Genomic DNA, 6548 nt, shown 5'->3' on the forward strand with positions numbered 1-6548 from the left:
GTCAGGGTATAATTTTTTCATGTGGCTAAGTAATATCCTCCCTTTAATTGGGATGATTCATGCCATGTATGCTCTATGCCAGTGTTTTGGCATTCAGTTCATATCTGTATCTGATCTTTCTGGGTCTAATAATCAACATTTCTAGTGTTTCTTATTTTCATTTCCCCTTACAGCTTTGCTAGGTGCCCCAGCAGTTCCAGAGATCAGACACACGGCAAGCACGCTAATCTTTTGAACTCAGTAATCCCAACCCAGGCAAAGAATAAGAATCTTCTTTACCTACATGAAACCAGTATGAGGGATTGGGAAGAGACATTTGGCCTTAAACCTCCAGTTTGTGTTAAAAGATTCTGTAAATCACCAGCCAGGTCGTTCATTCTTCCCCTCTTTTAGGGAACTGACTCTTCTGCCCTGAAGGATCTGCAGATATTGCAGTGGCTATTGGGGCTTCTCTCCTTCACATTCTATGTCTTCTCTCCTATTGTGCATGTGGGGGAGAGGGTAAACTCACTGCTTCACAGAGCATCTTTGCTCCCCAGGGCTGTGCCATGTTTTACATTCTGTCCTGGGAAGCCAGTTTGCTCCAAACGAATGGGGATGACTTCTTAGATGCCTTGAGGCCAGGAGAACCAACACGAAATATTTCCAATTGATTTAAGTACTTGATAAAGCTGGTTTGACTCGAATGGTCAGGTGCCCATCTCCTGGTGGTAAACAATTCAATTGGTGTCACATTGATATGGCAACACATGCAACTAGTTGGTACTGTAACTACACTTGTGGAAACCTTAATTCTGCATGACTATTGCATTTCTCAGGTGCCACTTTGTAAGGTGTAAGATCAGTCCTGTCTCTTAACCAGAGATCACACATTCCACCTTACCTGAGGATCTTTAAGTAAAGGGAAGTCCAGCAAGGTATTGAAGGATATCAAGATGAAGTCCAACAGTACACCCACACCTCCTAAACACAACCTACCCACATGTGCATAAATAAGCTGTGAGAGTCAGGCACTCGGGAACGCAATACTTGTGAGGGTTTTCAGTATAAATGAAACTTACTGATGCCACAAAACACTCTCCCCTAAATCGTTCTTTGTAAGGAACACCACTCCCTTCAGACAAACACACCACTCCCAGCAGCTTCCACGTGTGGACACGTAGTCTCAACTACTCCCTTAAACTCTTTGGTCTCTATCCATACCACGCTCTTACCTTTCATGGCTGAAAGTAACACAAAATACTCTTCAAAGAAAAATTTCAATACATTCTGAGACTTCTCTTCCTCTCTACAGTTGCATATAAGGGGTCAGTATGTTCTTTGTCATTTAGTCCTTTTTTGCTTGGAATGCAAAAGCACAGCCTTTATCAAAAGGCTGGCACTGACCCAGCTTCAGTTGAGTTGTTTTAATATTGTAGAAGCATGTGGGACACTCTCACTTTTATCTTTTGGTTTCTGTAGTCTTTTAGAATTACGCACAACATTTTGATTTTCACAATACTGCTGAAACCAAAACACCATCACTGCAAACCCAAACACAGCATTCCCGTTTCATTGCCTGGGGCTACAATTTCCTGCCTCTGTATCCCTGTGCCCCAATGAGAGGAGAGGCAGCAGCAGTCTGGATCCCTGCCTTGGGGGCTGGGGTCCAGCTATGGAGATGCTCTGCAGACCCTCCCCACTGTCCCACACACATGGAGTGGCTTTGAACTAATGACAAACAAATTTACTGCAGGAATCTTAACACTAGTTGCTTGGTCAGGATAAGCAGCTGTCAACTCACAGCTGCCTGACTTCTGACCCTGAATTAGCACCGAAGCAGATAAGCTGAGATCCCCATGGGTGGCCAGTTCTGCTGTGAACAGTTGCAGCAGTGGTTTCCCAAAAGAAGCCTTCCTCAAACATAAGGCAACCACAGCAGGAGACAGAAAGGCCCACACAGCCCCCTGTGCTGCCTCTAGCAGTTGCCAGAGCCAGGGAACTAGGAAGGCACAGAAGAATGGGTCATGCAAACAGCGACACTTACCCTGAACCCGCCTCCTGACAGCTTCATTTCACACCCCCCAGTTCTTGTTCTGAGTTAGAGACATCAAACTCTACCTACTTTCTCCATGCCACATGACTTGACAGCCCTTTAACTATCACTTTCTTCAGGAATCTCCCTTCCATGCTGAAAGGCCTACGCCTCACTGCTCACTCCTTTTACAGAGCCCATTCCAAGATTTCAAAAAGCTTTGCTGTCTTCTCACTGCTTCATCCAGTTTTAGCATATTTGGGACTGGGTTGGAACTAAAGGAACCATAACTGCATACAGTATTCAGAATGCAGAAGTTTTGTGCATTAATAGTAGCATATAAAGCAAATAATCCCTCCTCAAGTTCCTCTCTCTTATTGTCCTAACAGCTCTAATATTTGAGATACCTGTTGGACCATTCCTGAGCACTGATGGCATTTCTATCACAGTCCAAGTTCTTGCTCAAGAACCAGTTCAGAGCCCAACCAATTCTCCCTCATTCTGACTCTCTCCTCCCCATATATCAAGCAATGTTTCACTGTGTTTATCTACACAGTCATTCTGTATTTCACTGCCCAGTCACTCAGGTTCACTTGGTTCTTATAAAATTCTTCAGTCATCATCAATAATTCAAAGTTATTCAGGACAGTAATGAATAACATCAAGTATCCAACTCTTCCCAAATCATTTATGCATCTGCTGACCATCATGGGTCCCACAACAGCCGCGTGTGCCACATCATTAGAAAAGCTGCGACATTTTGCACAGCCTGACTTCTTACAAAAGCCAGGCTGACTCTTGTCTCTGCAAGAAGTTTATCCCTGTATCCTGTAATTCCATTCTCAGTACACCACTGCATAGCAATTTCCTCTTGTGCATATCTCAGGCCCATCAGGCCGTGGTTTCCCCTATCACATTTCCAGAAAGCCACATCACATTTGCCATCTTTCAGCCTGCAAGCACCAGAGTGCTTTTATGCAACATCACAGTTAGTCCTGCTATCTCATTCTTGAATTCCTACAGAAAGCTTGGGCTAATAACAAATTACTTGGCAACTTCTTCTAATCATAAATTCCCCCACCAACTCTTCAATTTGAAAGAGATTTTCTGAAGAATTCTTCTTTAAGAAGTTTTCCAGCACAGGGAACTGCCATTTCTTCACAATGAGCAACAGATGCAAAGAATTCGTTTGTCATTTCTGAGCATCTACCAGCCCTAGAGACTTTTCTGGCAGGCTCCCTGATGCTGATGTTTTTGAAGATTTATTTTTTACTATTTTTGACTCTTTTTGCAAATGCTTCTCTCTCTTTCTTTTTTTTTTTTTTTGAGTGTGCTTTGTCGCATTGCTACCTTTAACCTGTCATTTTTTATAATCCTTTGTATTTTCCTCATTTAGATAAAGCTTTAAGCTCTTAGAGGGCTCTCTCTTGCTTTCAACAGTAACCACCATGCTGCTATTAAGCGATGACGCTTCCTTTCTGCCCTTTCTGAAGTGTTTCTCACTAGGTGGGAAACATTTGTTCTCTGCCTCCAGTATCACATCCGTGCCATCTGTAACTTCCAGCTTCCTTTTTAACAAGCTGGCACAAGCTATTTCCCCATTTCCACACACCTCTTCAAGCGGAGCATGGCTGAGACAGATTGGCTTCTGTTTCTCCTGCAGGATCCTGGAACTAATGATATTATTTCTGCTCTTGGACTGACATTTCAAACCAGGTTTGGGCACTAAGTCAGAGGTACCATTTTTGGTTAGAAAAGCAGAACTTATGCCACTACAAGAGGGCCAGAAGTGAGAAGAGTTTTCACACAGCAATAGGGCAGCTCCAAATGCTGATACCACAGATAGTGGCTCCCTTAAACTATACAGGGCAAACAACATCCTGATTCCTATGATCAAAGCAAGCTCAGTTCTGCACACACATCCTACCCATGACCAGTTAGGGAGGGTGGATATATTGGGGGTGCCTGGGGCAAGCATTTGACAGTTGCTTCATAAACACATAAAAAATGAAAGATACTTTTATCACCATTTTTGTAAATTTTGTATTGTGTTTATTTTACTGAAGCTAACATTGTTCAGGCAATTTTGAAGATGCAAAAGTGAGTTTTTAAACCCAGCATGCACTGCTAAGCTCATTTTTGGGTGTGCCCCCCCCCCCTTGCCACATCATACAGCATAACAGTGTTTGTAACAACCAGAGTCTGTACAAGAGGAAGCCCAGGAATACGATACTGTACTGACTCTTAAGATGCAATTTCTATTTCTGTCTCTGCCACAAACTTGCTTTGTGACCTTGAGCAAGTCGTCAGATCTCACTGACTCATACGAATCTCTCTGAAAAGGGGTACTGCAAAGCTTTAATATCTGCAGATGATTATTATACACATAAATCCTCATCATCATTTTCATCACTGTTTTCATTGCTTGCTATGTCTCTCTCATTCCAGAGATGAAGCAGAAAGCTCAGTGGAAACACACCGAATAGATCCCGTTTCTGGGGAGAAAACAGGGACTACATTTGCTACATCCCCAAGTTCTGCCAGACCAGGCTGCCTTCCAGGTCACTGTGGATACACGACACTCCACTGCAACCATCAGAGGTGGGGGGACGCTCACCACAATATGAGGCCACACAAAATAAGGAAAAGACTGAAAAAAAAGGGTACTGCAAAGCTTAAATATCTGCAGATGACTTTAAAAAAAAACACTTTGAGAAGAGCACAGCTCAGATAATAAAGGGAGGACAGGAATAGGCAGAGAGGAGACAACAGTGACATGGCCAATCATGCCTGTTAGCCCCTATTAACCACAGAGAACACAGCTTTTGAGACAGCACCTTGCTACCTGCTATGCCAAACCATTTTCTGCAGTCATTTAATTTGGTCTTTCTCAATACAAATTCCAAACAGATTGCTCTTTTAATTAATCTATATTTCTTAGAAATAAAAAACAGCAGTTGCAAACATTTGAGCTTTGTATTTTCCAGGTCACCTTTATTTCATGTTCCCAAGCAGAGGACAAAGCGCAGGGAAGGCATAGAAAGTCTGCTCTGGAAAGGGTTCTGTCCTGGAAGTCGCAAGCAACTGCTTTACAAACGGCCAGGCACAAGTTCTGCTTCTAATCAGCAGAGCCAGTGCTAAGCTGCTGATGCCAAGGCTTGTTGCACACAGCCATAATTGCTGACAACATACTTAGCCAGAGGGATCACCTAACACTGAGGGAATTGGATTTTCTAGATAGCACAGAGACCAAACCATAAGCAGGAGCTCCATGTGGAATCGTCAGCTGTTATTACAGTGAGAACAAAGCTCTAAATCCGTGTGGCCTTACACTTAACGCCACTCATACATCACTAATGAAAAGTAGCACACTGAACACTGATATGGTGAATACCAGCTGGGGGAGGGAAGGACCACTTTGCCCACTTGGAAATTCCTGTGGAGGAATTCTAGTGGCATCTCTGTGGCCATGACGCATCAGCTCCAGAAACTGTTCTTCAATACCTCATACTACACAAAGGCTCAATACAGAAAGAAATTCTGCCTTTGGTTGTGTTTTAAGGCTTCCTTGGCTGAATGTGGATCACCCTCCTTGTTCACTGCTGTGATATCCACTCTCTCTGTTTGCTGAGACTGAATAAATCAGAATGAAAGTTCACACTCCTAAGCCCTCAATATATTTTAAATTCCCCATGCTGTTCAGCAGCCTGCTCTTCCAATCAGTGACTTGGCTGATCTCTCCTGACTCCACATACATGTAAGGAGATTAGAAGCAAGTATAAAATAAACTTTAATAATAGATTTTGTATGGTAAGTAGGTATCTTTAAACATATTACAGGAATGAGAAAATATCCCTCTCCTAGTACTCAAATATTTATGCACATACAACCCTTGAGTTCTGCCCTGGTTTATCCCACACACTTCAGCAACATGCTTCTGTCAAGTCTGTGGGGTTTTCCCATATTTCCCATACAGAATCCACATGCCTCCTCTGGCATTCATAATAAAACAGACCAAATATTTCACACTCTGGAATATTGTAAGAAACAACTCTAGCTATGGTTAATGTTAACTCTACCTGAGAGCCACCAGATGGTGCTGTTAAAGATGGTATGTAAAGTTATTTCAAACTGACCATCTAATGAAATAAGACTTTAAAAAATGATCCAAAAATGCTGTTCTTTTAATTCTATGTTTATTAAACCAGCAAGGCTGCTACTGTGACTGTGTTTCTAAAAGGGAGAAAAGTGCTGAGGGCAATATAACCCATTAAAGCAGAAAAATTCCCAGTTCAAGTCTCTAGGAGTTAGACTGTGCCTCAGCAAGCTTTTAGGCATCTGACCTCAGAAAAGAAATCATCATGATCCTGAGAGACAGACCTACACTCCTGGTACACTGCTTGGGCAAGGACAACACGCTGGCAGCCTCCAGCCCAGCTCACCACAATCCAGTAAAGGGCTGCCTGGCATTGGCATGTTTGATATTCACTGCCTTCAGCTCATTGAAAAGGAAAATTCTAAGAGCAGGTTTGAA

This window comes from Lepidothrix coronata, unplaced genomic scaffold (genome assembly GCF_001604755.1).
Source record: "Lepidothrix coronata isolate B3197 unplaced genomic scaffold, Lepidothrix_coronata-1.0 Scaffold243, whole genome shotgun sequence".
Taxonomy (NCBI): domain Eukaryota; kingdom Metazoa; phylum Chordata; class Aves; order Passeriformes; family Pipridae; genus Lepidothrix; species Lepidothrix coronata.